Here is a 27,396-nt window from a genome sequence, read left to right on the forward strand (position 1 = left end):
CTTAATTATTTATGCATGGAAAATTTATATTCATACAGTAAATTTGTTATAAGTGTTTGATCCATTATGGCCATACCGGAGTATAAATAGAAAATTTATTTACGCTGGATTAAATATATTCAAATATCTGTTACTGTACCCGCATATTCGCAGTTCTGAAAAGCGTTTCTTATGAATATTCATGTCGATTTAACAAATCTGGTTATATTATGTACATTTTCGAATATGTGATGTAACTTCTCTCGTTTTGGTTCCGGTAGATTCTCTTTACCCTTCCTGCAACTACTGGCCCGTGTCGGGGGTGTTTCCTGAGAGCTTGATGTAGCCAGTAAATTGTATTATTATTATTGTTGTTGTTGTTGTTGTATTTTTATGACGCTAAGGAATATTTTTATTCTGCAAAAGAATCTGTAAATGTATGTAACGACAATATGATTAACTGCTAGATTCCAAATTCAGTATATTATTATTTATTTATTTTATTTTATTTTTTTGCTTCCTATAAAAGTGTGCCGATTTTCTGCATGTACCAATAACGAGGACGTTCACGCACGGTTCTCAAATTATAACGTGAGAATTTTCACTCTGATGGTAAGAACATCATGACCTGAATTATAGGAGTTCATTTCAAGAGTCTGTATATAATCTTGATTGCTTAAGAAACCTTTAAAGATTCATATTTAACATTATTTGAATTTGGCAGACCTCGTTTCCTTGCTTTATCGTTAAATGTCAGCAATTATAAGAGAATCATGGCCAACCTACTTTCGTTTGTATTCGTTTTGTAGTTAGGTTTATACCGCGTTGACATCCAAATCCCATCGAGATTCATTTAGCTTTCATATCGACATGCATGTTTGCGCACACATAAATACAGAGAGAGTGAGAATGGGAACTTCCTGATATTTAATTGATCGTATGATAATGTTGTTCTTCCGGGATGTAAGGAAATTCTTTTCAAACTCCATTAGTGATATTCCAATAATTAATTACAGGTCATTCATATTAGAATTCCTTTCTCCAGAGTAGCACTGAGCCTCAGTAAACGTCTATAAATTTAATAAAGCAGGATGTTTTCCCTTATTATCTGGTCAATTCATTGGCACAGTTTTATTTTAATTTTACGTAGTTTCATTTTGGTAGCAAGGGTAGTTGATGTGTATTATTGTAGTTGTTCTTGATTGCCGTAGGAATTGATATTGAGTGATGTGATGTATATGTTGTTTTATGTATTAATAATTATTATTTTTTAAATTTGGTATTATTTTACTTTTTGGAAATTTAATATACGGTTGTGAGATTCCAAAAATTCCTATGTTCGAAGGTGATTTTGTTTTCACCAAATACCTATTCATAAAACTTTATACCTGTAGAGACTCATCTTCGAAGGATGGTTCCATGAAAGAAGGTACTGGTGCTATTTTACACTGCTTATTAACAACGTATAAGTTTTATAACACCTGCTGCCAGAGTTACCGATACTCTGAAAAGGTAAATTTATCTTTCGTTTAATTATCAGAAGTTGAACATCTGCTTGGTGGTTGTTGTTATTTGGTTTTTAGGAGCATTAGCAACTAAGGCCATATTGCTCCGGGGATATGCGGTGGTCATTCCCTGACCTTTCTGCATCCTCCGTATTTGGTGGTCACGGGCTCGAACCATCTGCTTGGATTGAAGGAAATAATTTTCTAATAAGCATCTGAGTGCTGACTTACTGATTGTAGATTAGTATTCAGAAAATGTGTGTTCATTGGCTATTAACTTTAATTTGAAAATTTCTAATTAAGTGATACATTTGGTTGTTTATATTTCTTTATTTTTTTAGTGAATTCAATCCTGCCTGCGCCCACAAAATCATGAGTATATTCCGTTAATGGAAGTAAATTCCATTAAAGTACATGAGCTCAAATTTTACGGTTCTGAACTTTACATTGGCAGTCTCATATAAAATTAATATAGAAAACGAATTTAATGATTAATCTACGGAAATACATAAAGTCATCATCTAGTGAAAGACACCTGCAGAGCGTATTATTATGGCCTGACGTAGCCCAGTGGTCAGGAGCGAGGGTGCATAGCACGCGTTCCTTGAGTGAACCGGGGTTCAAGCCCGTGATTACTAAATACGATAAATATTTGTATTGACGATTTATTGTAAACTCTACTGACTTGGTTGTCGTGCCGGAGTATAAACAGAAAATTTATTTATTTTATTTTTTTCTGGAATGATTTAACTGCTTCCAATTAAATTCACCTAGCACCATCTGCAGGTATGCGGAAGTCACCATAATATCAAATGTGATATTTTGTCCATCACGTTATTACAGATATCTCTGCTTCAGTTTATTTGTTTATTTCTTTTATGTCAGACAGGATTCATAGTTTTTAGCATTATGGAAATAGCGCCATCTCCTGGCTACACTTTCTGTGTAGTGACGAGAATGTCACTGCTGAATGTAATTAAATCGTCTGTTCTGTTTCACTGAATAGAAGGACGCAGGAGTTAGGTTACTTTCACATGAATGTTATCGGGTATCTTAATTTTACCAACTACTGATAGTATGTAAATTAACGCCTTCTCAGAAAACTAAGTTCACTACATTTGCATTTATTGTGGTTAGGCGGTGCCGGCCAACCTTCGGCTGGCACTGACATTATCGTACAAATCGCTAAGGCAGCACAAAGAGCCACCACTGTCCAGGATCAGCCGCTTAAACAGCACATTGAGCCATCATCTGGATTCCACCACCAGGGAGCAATCACCAAGTTAACACAATGAGCCACTATCTGTAATGAGTCACCATTCAGGAATAGTCGCTGAGGCACTTAGGGAGCATAATGAACCACCATCTAGATCGGTTATTGACGTAACACAATAAGTCTGTTTTTAATCGTCTTTCAAGGCGAAAAAAATAGCCATCCCTAAATTCAACACCTATTTGAAGATTAGATCACGCCTTTTTCTCGCTCGTTTGTTTGCAACTTTAGTAAAGGCGAAACTATAAAATTTGAGCTCTTCACAAGATTTCTGAACGAACCCACGCGTGATCTTTAACAACCACACCAAACCAACCATTGGATTTCCTCTGTCCCAACCTGATCAAATCTATTGGCTCACGCCCTTCCAATACTTCATTTGAAACCGTTCCGCAGGCCCAGGTCACTCCAAGAAGGTCACTCTTCTCACGATTACATTATTCACCCTGTGCCCCCCCTGCTTCACACGGATATATGGTGATAGCAACAAATATACATTTTTAGAACAAGTCAAGGGACCTGTCCTTAACTGCCCATTCTACTCTCACTATCTTTATTATCACAACATATACACTTCTTATTCTTTCTCTAATATATTTAGCGTGGGGCAATTCATCAACTACTACCCCTAGGTTCCTGACCCAGGGGACATACGAAGTGGTGATGAACAATGATCATAGACTACTTATAGTGGTGATAGCATCAATGAAAGAGAGAAATAAAAGAAGACAAGAGAGGAGGATTAAGATATGAAGCAGAAAAACGAGGATATAGGAAAAATGTATATAGTGAAGATTTTATTTGAAAAATACATTTGCACGAGCATATCCTACTCCAATACATCTTTTGCCTTCACTTTTTTCAGAGAGGCACGATCGTAGCCAATGATCATGTCAAAGTACAGAATTATGTACCCCATATTGTTCGAATCCACATGATACCAGAAAATACGGCGATATTCTTGCACTCCCTTCATTGCATAAACTTCTTTTGCCCCACATGGCTGGAATACAAACAGAAAATATATTTATTCACAGACGATTCTTAATTTTGGACCGATATCATTCCCAATGGCAGATAAGGTACTTGATCGACCATTGATTATTTCTGTTTGCGTTTTGGACTTCATATTATGTGAGTTTTAAGGGCGATTCATCTGTAACTGGAAAAGGAAGAATCTTAGAATAAAAACTGAAACCAGAGAATGAAGTATAAGGAGTAGAGGAGGATAAATGGGAAGGATTTAAAACGACTTTGGTTGCCACTGCGGAGGAAGTGTGTGGGAAGACAAGCCGTGTGCGATGGAAAGAGACACAATGGTGGAAAGAGAGAGCAAAGGAGGCTATTCTAAGGAAGAATGAGGCCTTTAGAAAGAAATACAAAACCCAACTGACGAGGTCAGATGGAGAATATAAAGAAGCAAAAAGGGATGCAAAGAGAATAGTTAAAAAGAGTAGAAGAAATGGGTGGAGAGCTGATTGCAAGATCTGGGGAATTTTTAAGAGGAGGAATAAGGAGCAACAATATTGTCTGTATATTGAGATGGGAAGAATAATTACAGATGAAGAAGAAATAAAGAGGAGCCTATTGAATATCAGAAAAGGAGATAATAATTGAAGAAGAGGTAAGGAAAAGAAGGATATCAAGAAGTGAAGTGGTGGCATAAATGGAAAAGATGAAAGGAGGCAAATCGCTGGGGTATAATGAAGTGATTATAGAAATGGTAAGATATGTGGGCCAAGCAGGGCTGAAATGTATACACAGAGTAATGAAAGTAGTACGGGAAGAGAAGAGAATACTGAAAGAGCTATATGTAAAAAAAGGGGACAGGAAAAGGTATGAGAATTATAGAGGGATCATTTAGACTAGTCACAGAAGGAAATTGTACGAAAGAATAGTGAAGAGGAGAGTGCGAGAAAAGGTCGAAAGTAGGACGAAGGAAGAGCAAGAGGGGCTTCAGAAATTGAATATCTATTTTTGCTGTGAGACAAATGATGTAAAAACGTTGCGAGTACGGAAGAAATCTGTGCGTAGATTTTTTGGTTAATGTAAAGGAGTATGACAGCGTAGAGAGAGAGGGGAAAGGTATGGGAGGTGTTGAGGAGACAGGGAGCAGGAAAGTTGCTGGTAGAGAGTATTAAAGGTCTAAATGGGGGATTGAAAGCTGTGTGAAAATAATGTTTGGAAACACACGCTGGTTCGAAATTAATAATGAACTAGATAGGGTAGTGCACTCTCAGCTCGACTGTTCATATCACACTGCTCGGTAAAATCAACATAAAACGTGTTGTACCTCATTTAGCTTGCAATGAATTGGATAAAAAATTGGTATGGTGGTGTACCACAGATTAACGATGAAATGAGGAGACAGCGAGAAACTTCTGACAGGTATTAGGGACATTTGTAGGGGTTGTATAAGAATTATCAAAAAGGTCACATTACAGAAGTCAATACAGGATACTCGAAAATATGGTCACATGACATCAGTACTGCTTATGATCCCGCTCAACAGTTACAAAGGGCGCCTCCGTAGCCAGGTGGGCAGGAGCAGCAGTGCATAGCACACACTTCTTGATTAGACCGGGGTTCGAGCCCGTGAACACCAAATACGGAGGATGCGGAAAGGTCAGGGAATGACCACCGCATATCCCCGGAGCAATATGGTCTTAGTTGCTAATGCTCCTAAAAACCAGACAACAATAACAGTTACAAAGGCCTGACATTCTTCCACCCAGCGAAGACCGTAGCTCACCTGGTGACCGAGAATTTGGCTGTCCGCGTGCAGTGCGACGCCCAAGGGCGTCCCACAGTTCGATCAAATTTAAGTCTGTGATCGTGCTGGCCACGACAGATATTTTCAGTTTTAAGGTCTCCACGATTTGAGCTCTGTGTGCAGTGGCGTTGTCGCCCATGAAACGAAAATCTGGGCGAACCGAAACCCTAAAAACTCATAGGGTTCGAGAATCTGTTCTCGATACCTCTGTGCACTTATGATACCCCTATCAGGAACATAGAGAGGGGCTCGCCGTTGATCATTATTCCTCCGCACACGAGAACACTGCCTCCACCGTAAATGTCGCGTTTTGTGATGTTGGAGGGATGCTACCGCAGAACTGTACCTCATTTGTCATAGCTCCAAGTCACATGTTCATGGAACCAGTTCCGACGAACTGTGCGGTGCTTTGGGGTTAATGGAATTTAAGGTATTCTTGTTTTTTGAGGCAGTCTCCAGGGTTTCCCCTATGTACCACAGTAGCGTCTGAAAAAGCAAATTTGCCAAAGCCGGCAAGTGTGAATAAGTGTTGGTGTATAAAGTTTGTGTGTGTTATGTTGAATGTCGAGTGCTGGCGCCTGGCAACTTCGCAGCCAGAGGGCAGTGAACACCTGGTCCGCTGCCCCCTGACTCCCATCCCATGCCACGTGGAGGCGTGCCACGGATCACAAACAGGTAAAGACTCTTAGTGGAATAACAAGAAAACTTATCCCAATAAATAATGAAAAGGAAGGAACATAGCGTGAGGGGTAATGGTATGGATGGGAAAGCAAGGGGATGAAAGAAATATGCATCCCCAGAAGAGGAAGTCAGCAAGAGATTAAAGATTAAAAGATACTAGTGGACAAAGCTTACGGAGTTCGGTAAGGCCACACAGCCAAATAAAAGTAAAACTAATATACACATTGTTTACAAAGCCAACAATTTAACATTTCTCTTAACTAGAGAAGAATAGACAAATCACTATTTACACCAATAAATAAATAAATACCAAATTTGGTTATCAAAACTACAATCACTTTTGGAGATTAATTTAATTTAACCCTTGTAGGAAGGGTCATTTCACTCCTGCACTTATGCGAAGAAATCAAAACACTCATGATAAGACAGGAAAGAAACTCTAACATTCTATAACAAAGCAATAATGATGAAATCAGCTTTAGCATGTAAACTCCATCCATGGGGTTAATGGAATTTATTTTTTTGTACTTTGTTGCGGCTTCCAGGGTTTCCCCTATACGCCGGGGGTAATGAAATATAAACCACTGGCTTCCTTGCGTAGAGTTCACTTGAATTGGCCGTTCTTAACACAGTCTGGTTGGAAATGTTTTCACCTGTGGCCGCAGTAATCTCAAGAGACAGTTGATGACAGGACATCATAGGGTTTCGTATTGCTGTTAGAGCCAGATAGCGGTCCGTTCTGGTTGACGTAGCCCTCGGGCGACCTTGGTCAGCTCTACTTGTAATGGTTCCCATCTCCTGAAACTGCTGCCATAGTTGGCTTAATGTGCAATACACATTAAGCCAACTTGCAACTTGCGACTGCCGGGCTTCAAGTCTTCCAATGGCCTGTCATCTCAAAGAATCATCTAAACGACGGTGACTTGTCATCATCCTGAGTACTGGAGATGTGGCTATCCCACTGAGCAAAGCAAAAAACCGGAATGAATAATTTGCATAATGTGCAGCTCTGTAAGGTGGTAGATCAATTTCAATTGGTTATTCGGAATTTGCATGCCAGGATGCCTATTGTATAAAATATTCGCCTTTAGCAACACTGTTCACAATAAAATATTCATTAAAAACAAAACATTTTGTTCTGTTAATTTTGTCGAGCAGTGTCGTGGAGAAAAGAATTTCGACAGAAAAAATGAAAGTGATGTTTGCTGATGGTTAGCTGATTTATGGTGGAGAGCTGGGTGAGCGGAGGAGGCAAAGAGATACAAGTTCGGTGATACTAAGAGTAACGCAACAATAATGATAAGGAAGGAGAGAGAGAATTAACATCTTTATTAAGTTTCAAATATTTACGGAGTAGAATAGATAAATAAGGGGAATTGATATTGAGATATGTAGAAGAGCAGACCAAGGAAGAATGCTTTATTCTTGTGTAAAAGATCTAGTTTGGAAAAAGGAGCTACGTGAGAAGTGCCAGATGGTACTTTATAGAGCTTATTATGTACCAATAATATAACCTATGGATCGGAATCATGGGTAATGCTGCAGAAGGATATTACCAGGATGCAGGCGATGGAAATGATGCTTCTGAGAGGTGTGTGTGTGAGGAATGATAGAATAAGAAACGTGGCCATTCGGGAGAACGTGGGAGAAGAACGATTACAAGAAAAGATTAAGAGGAAAAGACTGAGATGGTGTGGTCATGTAAAGAGAATGGATGATAACAGACTGCCCAAGAGGGTAGTGAAAATGAAAGGTAAAAAATTAAGAGGAAGTCCGAGAAGATGACAAGAGGAGGCGAAGCGCGATATGGAGAGAAGTGTTAATTGGGAGAGAGATAGAGAGAGGAATGGGGAAAAGGTAGAGCTAAATTTAGAAGACTAGTTTCCTTATCGACCCGCGAGAAGCTGGAATGACAGTGGAGAAGTAAGTATACGCTTTTTAGAGAAACTGTAACTTCCTCTACTACAATTTCATACTTCATTATAAATTCTGATTTTCTGACGGCCAAAAGATTTAGGACTACCCTTGGCTGAAGCAGTCGTAAGTTTATGGGGAGGGAGGCAAGGGCTGCGGTGCTACATTCTGGGGATCGGAACCGTACTTTAGGATTAAGGCGAGATGGGGTAGCGTGGCCTACCACGATGGCCAACCATGTTGTGTTCTCATTATTGCAATATAATGAGTGTGTCCGGAATGAGGGAAAATCAGAATGTTTTTTATTTTCTTGCGTTTTTTATGCGTTTTCCAGCCGGTTCTTAAAAAAAAAAAAAAAAAAAAACGACTAGGCAAGCACAAAAAAAAAACAAACAAACAAAAAAAAAACACACATACATAAACAGTTTTCTTGTATTTTTTTCTTATTTCTCCTTTGAATAAAGATGTTAGAATTCAGCGTTGCATCATCAGGTTGCCAAAACCAGGAATTCTTACCAGCAGGCTATGCTGAACCCCCACCCCTATACTGTAATGGCCCGCCTAGAGCATATGATCCATCTGCTGGCTAGCTGCTCATTTTGTGCATGGGAGCATAAGACTATTTTCATTCCTCTTCATGGCAGTGCTCCTTATGTAATTAATTTCTTTGCTGAATCCCCACTTAACCAGTTTGCCTCGAGACGATCTTTCCCGTGTTAGGAGTATCAGTTCAAGTTTGGGTGGAGGTTGTGGGTGAAGGTGAGCATGCATTTTCTCACTGTAAAATAAGTCACAACTGCCCTCCTGATCATTGTAAAAACGCTACCTTTCTTCAACAAAAAGCTGAGTTCTTTGTAAGATAAAAATGGGGGAATACTGCAACAATACAATGCGAGGTCGACTAAATTTCTGACAGAAAAGCAAATTCTTGGATAAAAACGTTCATTTCGGCTATAGAGTAAAGTGAGACTCGCTTATACTTCCTTTGAAGCGTAGTAGTAGTGTCGGAATTATTTTTCTGTTTGCTTTCAAGCTTTTTTTATTTTACGTGTTAACTATAGAAATCTATAGTTAACACGTAAAATAATAGCTGAATTGTGGCCAGCGCAAAAGACAGGAAAGTAAGTTGGACTGTTGGTGTCCTTTAATAGGACACACTGTATCTGTTATTTTAAAAAGTTTCAGATGTAGTAATATCTGCTCAGATTTTAAAAGGCGAGTTGCGATTATACGTTAACGTGGGGGGGGGGGGATGTAGGGGCAGGATCAGAAGTTATCTTTGGCGTGCGTGTTTCGTTTTGTTCTACTAACGTGATTTTCCACTTTAAGCTCTACGTGTGATAGATGGCATGGCTATTGTCGCATATTCACTTCCATAAATTTTACAGATGAAACTATTTTTATGGGAATCGTTGCACAGATTCATTGCAAAGAATTGGAATTGTCAAATTTATAAAAGAGGACTTGGTTTTTAAGTCTTGCTGCTTTCCAAGGAAAATAGATATTTTTATTGCCTATTCGAGGAACTGCATGGACAGTGCGCCTTTTTGCAGCGTGAGTTAGATATTTATTATTGGAGTGTAATGACTGAAGCAGGTTGGTTTAGAGTCCAGAATCGTATTTTTCGAATTAACGATATACTGTATATTGCAATAAGTGCAATTTTTATTACCATTTTCAAAAATAAGAAAGATGTTATATATATATATATATATATATATATCTATCTTAATGATGGCTATTGAGATTTATAAAACCAAATTTGGCATGTAGTAATTCTGTTGGGGAAGTATATGCGAATGTACTGTCTTTCCAATTGACTTTTTTATTTCTTGCTGCAGATTCCGGACTAATGATATTTTTTTAGAAGACGTTAATTGATAATGCCATCTGAAAAGAAAAAAAGCGACTCTTACATTTTCGAAAGTCGTAAAGTAACCCATTTCAGTTATATATGACTTCAGCTTTATTAAATGAATGTGCGATAGTCCGAATATACTAACTACTTCTTTTTTAAATCCAGTTAACTCTTCCCTCGTCTTTCCTGTGGCATTAAAAATGAATTGTTATTTATTGCGCAATCTTGCGCCCGTTGATTAGGCCTGCCCGATGACTCGAGGCATTGAATTTAAGGAAAAGATTTTTCTATGTATATATTTTTAATTAATAGTGAAATGGCCTTCATCAGGAAACATTTTATTTGTAGCGGCCTGTAATGCAGTAGGCGAGCATTTTAATTATTCTGTGTTCTTTGCATAGTAAATGATGGAAGGTCGAGGGAATCTTCTTTATTTTCACTGTTTAAATGGGTGTATCACTCCGAGAGAGATACCAACTGACGCAATTAATTAAAGCTATTGAAAATGCACTTAGAAATCGCGCACTACATGCACACTTGCGTGCGTTGCATCACGTGACCTTATTCCGAAGCGCGTATCTGCCACGTTATATTTTCGATCTGAAACTGGGGTCCAACGACATGACGCCTAAGGTTAGTTCTGCCCGCTCTCGAAATGCGCCGAATTTTGTTATATGCGTATATAGGCCACAGATAAGAACCACAAATACCCCCTTCTGTGTGATTAACTCATTCGTATTAGACAAAGCTAACGAGCATTATCAAGGGCAGTGTGATCGAATAACAAGATTGAAACAGTAGATGTGCCTAATGCGAAATATTATTAGATGTAAACCGAGAAACAGTGTTGAGGCTTGTCATTTTCGCCCTCAGCTGAAAAGCAAAAGAGATGGAGGGAACATTTAAAGGGCTGATATAATGCATAAGGTGGCCATATACTATTCATAAAATTTCATCATAGATAATATCGGTATTTTTCTCATGTAAATAAATCATGCTAGTCGAAAAAATGCGCACAACGCTGTTTATATCAGTAAACAGAAACATTAATATACTGCTCAAGAACGATCATAAACTACTTTCTGCAGAGCAAAAACAATCAGATCCCATTATCTATTGCACGTTCAGAGCATATTGGACGTCACTGACACAGAGCAGAATACATTGCGTGCCATTTTTCAACATTCCTCGGGATTGGAGAGAAGCTATATGTACCAGCAGGAAGAGGCCATCAGTTACATTTTCGATATGTTCAAAAATTGGACAAGATTTCATTTTGATTCCTGCCAATCAATGGTTGTAACCTCAATAATAAATAAATAATCGGAGGTAGTCTTAGTAGTGGCTAAATGATTCAAGGAAGCAAGTTTACAGCATGAAAAAAAGAAAAAAATAACAGACTTCATTTGCCCATCTCGCATAATATGTCCAATCCCTTAAATTTATTCAAAGTACAGTATTTCACAATGTTAGGTGGAAGTTTATTCCATTAATCAAAGTTACTCTGGCCGAAAGCAAATTTTCGCGCATCTATCTTGCAATCCCCTTTTCCAATTTAAATTTGTGTCCCCTTGTGTGTGTCGTCCGAGAAAAATTGAAGACGCCGTCATCATTTAAAATGTACCTAAAAGTGTTAATGAGCTAAAAGGATTGCAAGCTGACCCTCCAATAAAGTCGACAAAATATAAGGAGGCTCATCATTTAACAGTTCTTCTCAAATCCTGAGGCTAAAATGTTTTCGAATATTTATCTTTGCAGTCAACAGGATATGCATTAAAAATTAGATGGCGAAGTATTCGATTTTCTTCAGATTTCGAAGAATTTTAAGCGTTCGTGTTTTGTCAAATTTCGAACTATTTTTTTATTGGTAAAACCTCAATGGGGGAAAAAAAAAACACGGTTTCGATGCGACCTGTAGTGTTATAATAGTATTTATTTTTTTTAAATGGGAAATGTGTTTATATAACCATCCTGTATTTAAATGCATTGTCAATTCAAACAATTCGTTACTCTTTGCTTGGTTATAGTTCGTTTTTGTATTGCACCCTCAGTAATACTATCTCACTATTACTGCTGCTGAAACGCTTATGTGAAACGTTTTCCCCTCTTTGGTCAAACTGTATCATTTTAAATCATTGTTATTGCTACTTTGAGAAATGACCAATTTGAAACTCTGGTAGGGAGATGCCTATTCAAATATTTATGCAGAGCTTAACCTTTTTGTACAGGCACCGCCACATATCCTCTGACGTTATTTTAGATTCAAATATTCTAAATGAAACAGTGGTCAGAAAATTCAGTTTTGGGAGTTTTCCTCGCCTCTCCTAGGGAGACGAGCCTCCCAGGTTAAGAACCCCTGCTCTAGAAGTTTCGCGCGGCTTTACAGTGTAAGTTTTCTTCTTCCTACAAAATATTTTTGCATCCACATCTCTAAGAATTAAAAAAAAAAAAAAAAACCAATAATTAGGTGTACATGTTCCAAATTTGCATTGCTACTGAAATGAGTTCGTACAATACAAGAACATATATATATATATATATATATATATATATATATATTGAAGTTATAAAATATCTATATATAAGCTAAAATACTTCGCACAGGCAGTTAAAATATCAGTAAATATGCCAGAGATACGGGCAACTGAATAAACAATGCATTTGACATATTAATGTCAAATGCAATAACTTATTAGAATAGGCAATTAGCACGACTGCAAGTTCTGGCTAAAACAATACATTCATAAGACATTGTACGAAGAACAGCAGGGATCTGAAAGGACATCTATTTTCTGCTAGTAAAAGTAGACAATGCTCCATTTTAGAACATGGCCAGGAATGGGTTAAAACCGGTATAGTTTAGGCGGTACAGTATCTGGAAAATCCTTCGAATAAACGGATCCGTAAGTTAGCACAAGCAGTACCGCTATTGCCAACAGTGGTACTGCTTGAGACGTTTTTAATATTGTACATAATATATAAATAAGGATAACATTAACACTCTTTACAAAATGTGCTCTTTAACTAATTTGTAAACATTGATTTCCGGTTTGTTTCCAATGTATTGTGAATTGTGTTAATTCTCAGGTAGTTGCCAGTTTCTTCACGATGTAGTAAAGAACCTATATAAGATACAGTATGTTGATTTAACCATTTCTCATTTGATTAACATTATGAATAATGCGTATAAATAATTGTTACTACTAATGATGCCATAAGGGTCAAAACATGAGCTGTGTCCAAGGTTGTGTGTGAACGCTCCAGCAGGGCGTAGTCTTCTTGATATTTGCATTTTCACGTCTGCGCTGAATATCATATTGGGCTTAAGATTATTCAGGTCGCACTGTTGGCTTGCTGAATTGCGTATACACAATCCATCGGTATCTGAACTTGCTTTCTGTAGTAGTGTGGTATACACACGTGACACCATCTCTGAAGTGGTTGATTCCTAGGCTGATCGGGGCATATCTTATAACTAGCCACTCAGTATACATTTTCATTACTTTGTCATTATTGTGTTTCCCGTCATTTTATATACTATTATTAGTTTGCCATTAAATCGCTCATTTTGCTGTTGTGTAGTTTTTTTTTTAATTCCGATATTATTTTTTATCATATCCTGTTTCATGATAGAAGCCGCATAACTCAAGTTTCCTGTTTGATTTTCTAATAAATGAAATCAAACAAAATCGCCTACGATAGATAACACTTTATTATCATTATAATTTATTCTGCATGTTCCTTTGAAAATATTATTACTGCAAACCGGATTTTAAATTCAAGTTTTATTATTTCTTACAATAAGTAATGATTTTATCTTACATTTTTTTTTTCGACTGAATGCAGTTTTAATAATTAAGTAACATTCTGAGAGCCACTGTAAAAGCTTTTGTGCTCTTCGAAATGAACCTCACTAGCAGAATTCAGAAGTTGCAGAGGTTGTTCACCTAATTACAGTATCGGTGCCAGAAGAAACGCCGTCTTTTTTGAGGGCGTCAGCCTGACATTTGACCTCCTTTCTCTCGTCGTCTTTAATGGTAATTCAGTTATATGTGCTATCCACTTCTCTGGCTCCATTTCCTGCCGTCTGGGTGACCATGAAACGTCTCCGATGGATCACGAATTTTTCTTTAATAGAAACTGGAAGGAAAACAGTAATAACATTATAGATTCGGGTGTTGAAGTTTGTTTTTGAAGAAAAAAGGATGATTTTTTTTTGTATAACTTTATTTTGATACACTTCTTTCTGTCCGAGGATTTTTTAAACGCGAACATAAACTTGTTTACTCTCTGAATGCGATAATTTTAGGGGCAGTAATAATCTCTCGTACGTTATCACTCCCATCTGGTCAGTAAATCTATTTAAATCAGATCACAACAGACTAGCCCAGATAATATAAACAGTGCCTCTAGGTGTAATTCGAGATCAAGAAAGTAGGTTACTACATCTTTACTCTTGTTGCACCTTGAAGGAACGATGCGAAGCAGTTCTTAAATACGCCCTTTTCAGGACGAGGTAGGCGGCAATAGATAATAATCTCCGAATCATCGCTATAACTTAAAAAGTTACGATCAGCTTGGTTATCGCCCGGTCAGTGGATACATCGACCCCTCTCTCTCCAAAATTACATTCTTTAGTAGATAAAATAGAGAATTTATTACTCGACCCCCAGGTTACATCTATTGCTAGAAATTTCTAAAGTTTTCTGTTTATAATGTTGGATGGCCCAAGATCACAAGAGTTACACTTCATTGTATCGGCAGCTAGATGGAACTTGCATTTTTTTTGTGGCAGCATGCTTTGATTGATCTTACAGCACTGACCATATACATTAATAAGTAGTGAATAATATGCTTTTTTGTTTCTTTTTCTGATTATTTGAATAACAATGCCATTACATTATTTGAGTATTAGGAATGAATTCTCTTTTTGTGTGTGCACCGGCACGAACATTTTAAGTCAGTGCAGTTTACAACTAATAGTTTTGACATTGATATTTATTACTTAAAGCGGTCCCAGCCAAACAATGGCAACCCCGCTGTCAGTTACACATAATTTAGCAGTACTCTTATATACTCCCTCTCCTGTTTGCCTAAGTACAGGGAGGAAAAAACCTGCCATGACCAAAAAAGATTGATATGAATAAATTGAAAAATAATCAAATTACATAAAAAATAAAATATACATATAATTAAATTTCAGACAAAGTCCAAACTTCATTGGAAAGATCTGCATCTGTTCACAGTCTGTTGGAAAGCCAGCAGCGCAAGGAGCTGCCGAGAAGAGAAATACCAGCGCCAGGAGCTGCCAAGAGCAGAAATTCCAGCACAAGGAGCTGGAGTTGCAGTGGATATAGCAGACTCAAGCCTCCATGATTTCACAGAACTTTAGGTAATTGAGCACAAGCAGCTGGAGTTGCAGTGGATATAGCAGACTCAAGCCTCCACGATTTCACAGAATTCTAGGTAATTCGGCATACACCATACCGCATTACAAATCCAAGGCTTCCAGATGCAGAAGTCTTTCGCCTAAGAAATACTGCAGTTGAAAAGCCAAGAAGTTCTCCTGTTTATCAACTAGAATTGTCTCGCAGCCTTCTGCCATAAGATTGAGATTACTAACCCGAGATTCCAATTCAATTCGTAGATCGCAGTACTCCTCACAGCTGTACATAATATGTTCCCATGATTCTCTTTCGCCACGATGGCAACCAGATCTTTCATTAATACCTAAATCATGCAACTTTGCATTAATCGAACCATGACCAGTTAACAAGAACATAGCTTGTAAGTTTGGGGCAAACCATTTGAATTTTATCGAGGCTGCATTTCTTAAATCTCAAAAAATTTTTTGGGTAATCTGCCCTTTATCACAAACACTCTAACGCTCTTGCCAGACTTTTACCAAAGCATCCCAGATTCTTGTCCTTTCTTTCCTGGGATCTGCAAAAATGTCCACCTGTATATTTAGAAAAGAACAGGGAATGCCAGAGTTGGGGAAGTAAGCCAATGCACAATACAATAAATGCAGATCAATAGGCAATTTTCCAGTCACAATCTGCAAAGCTGGGGTCGACACAGTTCTGCATGCCATCACTTCTCGGCCTTATGGCTTAGATCATAGTGTAGTTTTGCATGCCATGCACATCCTAAGGAGCATTACTCTTTGAATGGAACTGAGCTTTCTAGTAAATACTTTTCCACTTACACGTTCAAACCAAATTGGTGCACCATACGTTACCATGGGGATAAATACACATTCATATAGCAAGTTCAGCGCCTTACCTTTTATTCCCCAGCCAACTCTAGTGATTCGAGTAATCATCCCAATAAATTTCCTCACCTCTTCTGATTGATAAGTAACATGTGAGTTTAAAGTCAAAGATCCGTCAAACATAATCCCTAGATATTTTAATTGCCTTGTCGATTTTAGGCTCGACCCATTCATTCTCACACCCGGGGTCTTCTACTCGAAAATTGATCCTTAAAGACCACAATATAATAGCGTAGCTTAATTTAATTTATTATGATACTCACCTTTTTATAATCTGCATTGATGTTGGAATAAATTGGACGATAATTTTCAATTTAAGTTAGCATGAATAAGTTAGGATTTAAAAACAGAATTAAAATGTGCGCAAGGAAGTAGAAGTGCACGTCTTTGTCCTTGGTTGTCAATGTTGAAATTTGAAACGATTTTAGTTATACGGTTGGAAACAGAAGGCCAATAGCCATAACAAGGGGCTTTCGTTTTTCACGTCTTCAGTTGGCAATGGTAGAATGAGAGTAAACGCGTGTATTTAAGAAGACTAGGTTCCCGTGATGCTCCTGGATACACGTGGATCCTTGTTTTGTCCTTGTCCTTGGTTCTTGATACAGTCAGTTTATGTAACCTACACCAGTTATTAAGTTCAAACAAAACCTGCTGTGACCTGGTTTCTAGTTGCATCCGTGTATTTCCTTCAATAAGCAACACAAGATCATCGGTATATGCCACCATCTCTGTATGCTCGAAGTCCCTATGCAGCCAGTCCTCCAAAACTAGGTTCTACATTAGTGGTCCAAAAACCGATCGTTGTGGGCATCCCCTGGTCACCTCTCGTACAATAGAATCAACCGACGACTTAACAGTCACTGTGAAGTAGTCCTTTACCACCCTAAAGATCTTAGTTGAACAGCCTACAAGTCTCAACATCATAAGAACGCTGCTCCATTGAATGGAGTCGAAAGCTCCCTCAAAGTCAATAAAGATTCCAAGAACATATTTACTGTTCGAGGCTAATATATAGTTTCGTAATGCCCGAAGCGCGTAATCGTTTTGACAGTAATACAATCAGAATAGTATTTAGCAATTACATGGAATTAAACCGCTGTGAATTGTGAGACGCGTTCGTTTTTTACTCTTGCGCTGATGACTCGGCTACGTTAGGCCTATTTCTTCTATTGTGTATGCGCGACGAATACACAAATTGTAAAGTTTTATTTTTAATTTTTAATAAAAATTTGCATTGAATTGTTTGCTGATCACAAGTTAGTGCATTGCACCATGTTAATTCGTAGTAAATCACCGAAGTAGGTGAAATGTCATTGTTTTTGTTATATCTCATATTGTGAATGCCTTCACAACGAGTTTCCCTGATATTGCACTTCGTCGAATAAGCAACGCTTCGCCAGTGGAGAAGACTAATGTTACTTATTCTCGGGGACTACCACCAACCAGACGGCACTGTTTCAAAACATTTTGGCCTCTCATCGGTGGACGTCTTTATTAATCACGTTTGATAATTTTCCTTACATGTTTGTTTTGTGTGGTTCATATTTTGCAATGTAAGTAGAATTCCATTTATTCGAACTTTTTTTTTGTAGTTTTTATTTTCCCCCCCTAACTTTACTGGAAAGAAAATTACACATTTATTGTTTAACTATCACATGAACTGTATTGTTTAACTCTTTATATCACATATTGTTTAACTATCACAAGAACATAATAAAATTATGATTCCACTTGCATAAAGCAATCATGAAAGAAGCAAAGAAAAGGAAATTTAATCTTATTGTTTTTGAACAATATACGTAATCTTTATGGTCACCACCAATTGACCAGAAGCTTACATTGAGGAGTGACACTCCTTTTTACATCTCTCTTCAAGACATGGGGATATGCTTATGCAACTGATATTGTAAATAATACAATCGCATTTATGGTTTGCATTAGTCGAATATTTGATTAACAACAGTCGTTGGTACTGTATACTATTTAATCGTATTTTATTTCGAAGCTTTTCCTGTACTTGTGGTTCTTTACATATCTCTGATGTTCAGTCCTGACATCAGTATATAAACTTCATTGAAAACAAAAACCACAACTTCACCATTGCATTAATTACTGAGAATTTCTCAGATCGGTTTGGTTGATGTTATGCATAAGTGGTTCGGATAATCTATCCAATCTGCTTGGATTTTTCTTACAGACAAACTTTTTTGATGCGCCTTGTTCTTTTAAACTTTTATCTGTATGTATACGCCCTTGATTTAGCTTTCTATAAGTAGGGATTTTCTCTGTACAGTTCGATGAACTCAGTAATAAATTCTTTGGACGTTTTAACAGCAGTATACAAAAGTATAAACAAAAGAATTAACTGTCGTTAGCTGTAGATCATTTTCGTAAAGACGTAAGTTAATATTTTTTGACAGATAAAGAAACAGATTCACTATATTAATACGATCGGACAGAAATTGAAGAGGAGACATTATGATGAATATGCACCGCGAAAACCAACAGCGAGTGAAGCGTTTAATAGTATTCAAATATAACCGAGAGGCCTAATCACAAGAATTGTTATTGAATTAGAACTAGTTTTACACAGAAAGGACAGATTTCATAGGATTCCTGAGCAACGCGACGCTGTTACCCCTCTCGCTAGTGGGCGAACCCACCGCTTGACGCTGCATTCACGTAGACGGTAATTCGATGTCAGTATGTATAAACATCGTGAGTTAACCGACTTTGAAAGAGGAATGACAGTGGGTGCCCGACGCACGAGTCGCGCCATTTTCAGAATAACATCTCATTGTCCAACCACGAATGCGCTGTGGACGGAGAAAGGTGGTGGATGAATGTGGACGTCGACGTCTGTCTCGCATTGTTTCAACCAACCGAAGAGCAACAGTGGAACAAATAACCGTCCACTCCAACGAGGGAGGTGCCAGAAACGTCTTCACCAAGGCCATCGGGTGATCATTAGTCACAATAATTTATGGGAGCCGCCGACTCACCAGAGTCCCATTGGTAACACCACGACACAGGACTCTATGCCTCAGCTGGGCAAAAGAACATCGGAACTGGACCTTGGTTGATTGGAGACGGACCTCCTTGTCATGAGTCCCGTTTACGGTTATTTCGAGCGGACGGGAGGGTGCGTATCTGGTGGAAACCGCACGAAGCTATGCACCCGTCATGTCAACAAGGAACTGTTCAGGCAGGTGGACGGTCGGTAATGGTCTGGGGCGTGTTCAACTGGCATACGTTGGGATCTCTCTCTCTCTAGACCCATCTCTGAATGGTCCAGGTTGTGTCTATCCTTGCAGACTATCTGCATCCCTTCATAGTCATCTTGCGCTCACAGGGCAATGGACTCTTTCAGCAGGACAGTGCGCGTCCCCACAGAGCCTTGGTGACTAGAACATGGTTCGAAGAGCATTCCGCACAACTTACCACCACGTAACGGCCTCCCCGTTCACCTGATACGAACCCTGTGGAGCATCTTTGGGATGCTGTCGAAAGGTCCGTTCGAGCTTTGGAACCTCCGCCCAGGAATGTGACGAATTATGGACAGCGGTGTAGCAAGCATGGATGGAAATACATACCTGTGGAAAGCTTTCGTGAAGTAGTGAACTAAATGCCTCGCCGTGTGACTGCCCTTATTCGGGCGAAAGGTGGGCATACCCGTTACTAGGTAGGTATCCCATGATTTCTGTCCACTCACTACTTTTTTTGATTAAAAAACAAAAACAGAATCTTGAAGCAATAAAAGAAGTCTGCATCTTTTAAGCATCCGAGCATTGGTAATTATTTTTTAAGCTGATAACCATGTGCAGTATATAACGTGTAAATAATCAATTCAAATTACTGTAGTTTTATCTCATTAGTTTTAGTTCTGCTTCCGTTGGATATATAGGTTGTGAGTGCATTTGGAACAATTATCCGAAAAGTCGACTATCTGTAATACTTGCGGTCTCAGTTGTTTCTGATGACTACGATTGAACTGTATTTAGTTGTTAATTTAGGATCACAAGACCACTGTGGGCATAGTAATTGTGTGATTTCTTCCCTCATTACTTTCTAACGTTTCTAACAACCACCAGTTTCCCTTAATTTAGTGATAAGTTGATACAGTATTGCTAAATAATATTTCGTTGTTGTGATTTAATGTTTATTTTCAACTTGGTCGTGATTCTCATTAGATGTCTGTAGGCTTTATATTGGAGCTTATTTTTTGTCATAATTGGAACCGCATTTTGGCAAAGTTATTACGCATTTTGAAGACTTTTTTTTTTTTTTGTCATAGACATCCACCCATTTTTGTTAACGAGTTCGGTAAAATATGGTGGATGTCTCTTACCTTGTCTTGGTTTACGATCAGTATCTAAGCACGTTTCAAAGCTATTGCTTCTGTATTCTAATGTAAAGCGTAATGCTCAATTTTCCGCCATTCACAACTTCGGGTGGGTGCTAATAAACGGTCTTAATTATTGAGAGAAAATTTATCTCGAATATTAGAATAAAATAGTAATGAAAGTATTTAAGTTTAATAGATTAATACTGATATATTCAAGGTAACTGCTGAGCTTCCTAATGGTCAAGAGTAGTGGTACATCAACCAGAAGGGTGCACGATGGCTGTTGTAACCTTTGCGTTCTTCTTAGAATTTCAAAATTATGACATAACTACGCAACACTTATGGACTTTATTGACCTGTCACTAAGGCCAGCTTTTGCGACTAGATAATTTGGAACTGGTTTGAGTAGGACACCCGATGTTACCCCGTAAAAGCAGAAATAAAATAGTCGTAAATTTTGGATGATCGTTGTTAGCTGGTGTTCCTAATACTGCCAGAAATGCAGATTAGACGCGGCTCTCTCTTCCAAAGAGACAAGCAGAAGAATTTATTTACCTATTAGAGTGAGTAAATTATTTTTTATTTGTCTGGATAACTAATGCATGGACAAAGCATGTCTTGAAATTAGTTCTTTAATGCCGGAAAGAAACAGGACAAGGAAGCAAATTGTACTATGCATTTCGGATACCAATTTCTACGTCGGAATTTGTAAATAGACATATACTGAAAGTATGTCTATTTATTTTCGGCTCTTTAAATATGTCTAATTAGAGAAATATGTTTTCTGAAAATATGAATTCTGTTTTCAAATTAAAACAGAATTCTCCTGTAATAACACTCTCAAACTCTCCTGGAGTTAGGTCTTGTGTGGAAGGCAGGGGTCGACAATTAATTTTAAAATAATAATAAAAAACTTAAGCTCCATGCGATAAACTGACAAAATTATAGTTTGTTTCCTAAGTGTATGAAATTACTAAGAAAGAATTTCAAAATAGCCAGATAATCTTGCCCTAAGTCCGACGATTTTTTGGAACTTCTTCGGACCCCATTATCAAGTCAGAGCACATGACTAAAATTTCTTTTTATTTTAGCTGTGCGTTCCTACCTGATAAACCAAAGCGGTTCCGAAACGTCGTCGGATTTAGAGCAAGTTATTCGGTTATTTGGAATCGCTTTCGTAGTAATTATACAGTCATCATTTCTTGTGGGCAAACTATTCATCAAATTCCTAGCATCAATAGCTTGCTCACAAATGAAATAAAATTAAATATTGCAATGATACAAGTAGTATATCAGATTTATTAGCAGTGTTTAATTTCTGTGTAGACTAGAGTATTAATCTTTGTCGCAAAATACAACAAGTTAAAAATCACAATTAAATAGTAGTAGGAGCCCTCTTTGAATTAATCTTTGTCTTTTGTGGTCAGTGTAATTATTCTGAACCCAGAACCAGATAGAATTGTCCATCATAGCTTCATCCGACCGGTCTTGTACTTCTTAATTGCCCTCGTGGGGGCACAGTTGGTAGAATAGCCGTCCTGCGTACAATGGGTGCAAAAGATTCGAGTTCGAGTCCCGTCGATGATTTGAGGAATTTTTTTCGGGACTTTTTCACAACGTGGTTGAGTTAATCGGTCTCAGACGAGGGTAGCATGGTTTTTCTCCTGGAAACTCTGGTTTTTCTTTCAGCAAACAGAAAATTGACCACGGAACACATGCAATTTACAGACAGTATATAAGGAGCAATATGGCCTCAGTCGCTGATGCTCCTAAAAGCCTACTACAACTTCTTCATTGACTGTATGTCCTGGTGGAATCCCTTTCCATGCTCTTCACTAGCATTGCTCCAATTTGATCTTAAAAAAATCTAAGTGAGATTACAAGTAATGGAGCTTAATTGGGCATTTTGCATTCCATTTCTCCGTAATTTTCGATAAATGTATCAAAAAGTACTTATTTTCGCCCTTACTGTTACCAAGAAAGCGTTTCGCTGCAAGGGGAAACTACTGCCACTTTTACTCAGCGTCAGTCATTTTGCCTTCCATTTTTTGTAAAGTCAGCGCTGCTTAATTTGTGGATCAATAAATATGCCGACTTGCACTTTTGTATCAGACAATGCAAGAATGTTTGTTTTGTACTTTTGTTTGTTGTTAGAAGGCGAAGTTAGTTTTAATATAAGTATTTCATTTTTTAAGAGAATTTGTTTGTGGAAGAAGATGATATTATTCCGAATTTGTTGGCCAATATGACTTTGCTGTTGGTAGTTAAGTTAAATACGAGTAAGTTGCATTGGTGCGCTATAGTCAACTTCAACCAGATCGTGGAACTTGAAGACTTTGGAATAGCTAGCACAATTGGTGTTATATAATTGGATAGAACGAGAAAAAAAAAAGAAATAAAATAAAGATAAACGAAGGCTACATTCCGTCATTCGAACACGGAACGCATATACCAAGACTATAATCTTTATTATATTCTTCCATTTACGGATTTCTAAAGGATGGCAGATATGCGAGTGTAGATTATCCTTTCGGATAATCTATCCAACTATCGGATAATCTATCGAAAGAAGGGTAACATATAATATATGGAATATTATTATGTCGTATAATACAGTAAGAATATTATTATTTCTCCTTCCAAAATATACCGCACAAAATCGACGAACCAGGGTAAAAAGTTTCACGCAGTCACCGAGCTTATTGTCCAATTTCTGTAACAGTGCAGTCTCTTCCACAACAGGTAGCGTCTCCTTTGGGCTGCTGATTTTCTTTTAGGTGGCATATTTAAAGGGTAAATAAAATGTCTCGTTTAAAAGCACGATAGTCTTAAAGTTTTTCATTGAATGCATTATATTCATCTACGATTTGCGAGACAGAAACTCTTGAGTAATCTATCACTGGCCTTGTTCAGGAATAGCACCAGACAATTCACAAAAACCGTGGCCTAACAAATTTGCCCGTGTAGTTGAAGCGCAGTAAAAACTTGTATGGCTCTGAGATGAAAACCTTCACGGTCAGGTTTGATGTTCTGCTTCAGCAAACCTCCTAAAAAAATTACACTAAATTTGCTAAATTCTTGTTTCATCAGCGCTATCATTGGTGGTGGTGGTATCCGCCCACATAATTAAACTGTCATCTCCGTTTCCCTTCTTTTCAGGATGTCATATAGTTTATACCAGGTTCGGCGCTCTCCAGCACTATGATGTTAAAGGATACTCGATCCTCTTAAGCGCATTTTGCGCATCACAAAATACTGCATGCACTTTTTGGTTTCTTTGATTTTCATGCTTTGACACATGTTAAATTTACGCTATTTGTATTGTGAGGTATGTAAACATTTCCTTGCAGGACTGCTCTCTGACAGTTGGTAAATAAAGTAATTGGTGTCGTGTAGTACAGTATAATATTATTTTATGTAATTATATCTATTTCTTATATTCATGGATATTGAAATATCCTCTGCGCAGTTTGGTCGGCACGATACATTGCCATCTGCCACTTGTTTGGAGAGGTCTGGTTAGATTCCTATCGATAATTGGAATTCCTGTAGTCCTGTTCAACCGGTACTGTGGTTAGCCAATCTCAGACGGAGGGAGCAGAGTTTTCCCTCGTTAATTAATCAGGAATTTTTAACCTGCACAACATGGAAATCGGCCCGTGACACACAGTTGTATCTGTAGTTGTTCCTTTAATTTTAGAAATCAGTTTGTAAATATAGAAATTCCGACATTGCCAGTGTAGACTAAGCTGCCTGTTCCTTGCTCTTGTGCCACGTTGTTGTTATCCTGATGTGTTGTTTATTTAACTGCCAGCCAATTGAAAGACGTGTAATTCTTTTATTCCGACAGAAACTATCCCTCTGCTTTCTACAGATTCTCCATTGCAACCGCTGCTTTTTTTTTTTTTTTTTTTTTGCCACGATCATACAACGCACAACTTGCCAGTAATATTGTATTAGTTTGAGTTGCACATTAGGAGTCTGTGAATTGCATACCACTTGATATGCACTAGATTCGTAGGAAAACCAGATAAGAACAGTGAAGAATGCGGCAGTGGAAAGTTCTTTTATCTTTGTTCTGAAAACGTCATGATTTTAAGTGCATTTTTAATTTGCATTTACCAACATTTAATTTATGGTCGTTTATGAAAGAAAATGGAGTGGGGGGGGGGGTAATCCGCATTTGTGTCGCGAAACTAAACGGAGCCACACATCTCCTTTAGCGTTGCAGAGGTTAATGGCTACGAAGGATGAAAATCGTTTACTGACTTCTAAAGAAAATTAAAAACAGGACGAACATATTCCAGCCACGTTCTTTGTTACCGATCGTGCTAACGTTCTAGCAGATAACACTCTTTCTTTTCCTAAAGATACCAGAATCAGGTCGGGATATGAAAAATCAGCATTGTTACTTATTGCAATGTAACTTGATGTAGGAATGGACATATGTCGGGTTTTTTACTTCAGCTTTGATCAGTATATGGCGCAGAAAGATACATAAGGAAGTTATTTTCTATTCTAGACGTACAATATTTGGGAATGAGATGGAAAAATCATGTTCAGGTAGCTATTACTGAATCATTCTGCACTTCGACTAACTTTCCTTTACGCTTATCTTAAGTATAACACTTGAGGCTTATGAATTAGTATTTCGTTCAAAGCATTTTATTCAATACTAATTGTGTCTGATAAATATTTGTGCTACATTCAGAATTCTTTTAACTTTAAATCCAATGGCGTTTCTTCTCCTCTTCCCCATGGCCTTATAGAGGAAGTACTGTGGTCGCATTCGTACACGCAAGATAACTGTTCTGGATAGCTTCCTGTGCATGCAACAGTGCTAAATAAAAAGGACCTGTTAGGCATCATCTTATTAAACAGCTCCTCTACATCTGAACAACAGTGCCCAAAAATTTACTTGAAGCATTTAATATCCTGAAGATTGACTACGAATGCTTTGTAAAGAACCAACGTAGCAAAGACAAGTTTTTGGAGACTTTTTTTTTTTTTTTTCTCAATTAGTTATGCCGAGTCCCACCCAATTTATGATCTTTTGAAATGACTATTCTGTGTTTTAATACACCGAACTGCAACAGAATACAGGAAGCACAACTTTGACGATAGCGGAGATCCCCAGGAACGCAACTCTCACGATCGACAGGGTCCTATTGAATTGATCTTTCCGATAGCGTAGTGATTACGACGGCTGTTCTTTCACACCGGGTGGAAAAGGCATGGAGAGGAATATTCATGGTTGTTTTAATCGGTCTCGGGCAGAGATTATTGCACCGATATGGAATACATACCATTTTACTTTATAACAACAAGTGTTCCATTACGTTTGGTAGGACAATTTCTTCACCTATAAGATGCCATAAGGAAAGTCGGAAATACATTAAAAAGTTGCACTATATAATGTCGGTGTAGATACACCATAGATTAACCATAAATTTGAACTACGTGTGTAGTTCAATTTTATGGTTAAACTACCAGGTGAAGTGAGTATGTCTGGCCTGGCGACACAACGGGAACGATTTCTCGGCGCAGATTGCTGCTTACTTTTAACTAGGTTTCGTTTGAACACTCTTATATATTAAAAGGCTCCGATCCCCCTCCCTTCGAAGCAAAATAAATATTACTGGCTGCTTTTCACGTACTCCTGTTTTATGATACGACCTTGTTAACATATGCGAGTAATATGCGCATATATACAGTATTTGTATTATTTGTAACAAATATAATATATATTGTAATAATATATATATTTACAATATATTTGTTAATAATATATATATTTGCAATATATTTGTTTACATGGCTATTTGAAAAAAAATCCTACTTGATTGATGGAACCGAATATCATTTTTGAATTCAATATGTAACCATTACTAAAGTGCATTTGTGAATGTAAAAACATAAAAAACCATCACAGTTTAATGGATTCTGATACGTAACACAGCCGTGTTTATGTTACAGAGAACAGTGCTTTTCATGCATGTTCGACCAGGAAACGCGTGAAATTTTCTACGTGGTCAGTAGCAGAAATCTGATCATCTTAAAGAGAAGATGAGGCCATCCAAGCATTGAAATTCGTAATCACGTTCTACTCGTTAAACTACTCTCTTTCTCCAGTTATAACACAATTATCTGCTTCTAAAAATCTATCACAGTTATGCAATTATTCGAGCGTGGCTATAATTTGTTTGAATCGCTATAGCTGGTTAATAAGTGCAAAGGTCTACGGCTTTAGGTTAATGGTCGACATGCAAAGTCTATTGTACTGAACTTTGATGTTCTGTTTTTAGACGTTCCACCATTCAACGAGGCCTCTCTCCACGATGCACACCGAACAATACAACAATAGGTCAGTCTGTTTGTATCTTTAGAAATTTTATATGTACATATGTGCGCATATGATGGATCACATATTCATCCTATTAATACGCACAATAGGTTTAATAAGGTTAGAAAATACTAAATTTGAGTTAATTAAAATACAGTAAGGAAAGTGGGTGATCGCAACAGCGATAAAGGACTTTGTTCGCTCACTGCTTACGAACAAAGTCCTTTACCTGCAAATGTGCGATGGCCATTTGTGAGTTTTCACACATCTCAAAGCCTTTGTCTGTCTGCTTTTTATCTTCCTCTGCTAGTTCCTCCTGCAAAAATTGTATCATTGTATTAATTTTCTATGCAGTTAGTATTAAAATGGCAGGACTCTGCAAGTGAAGCTTCTGCTGCATTTACTGTCAAAGAAGGTTTGATATATTATCAACTTCTAAATATTTATCTAA

This window comes from Mastigoproctus giganteus, chromosome 8 (genome assembly GCF_048544385.1).
Source record: "Mastigoproctus giganteus isolate SK-2022 chromosome 8, ASM4854438v1, whole genome shotgun sequence".
Lineage (NCBI taxonomy): Eukaryota > Metazoa > Arthropoda > Arachnida > Uropygi > Thelyphonidae > Mastigoproctus > Mastigoproctus giganteus.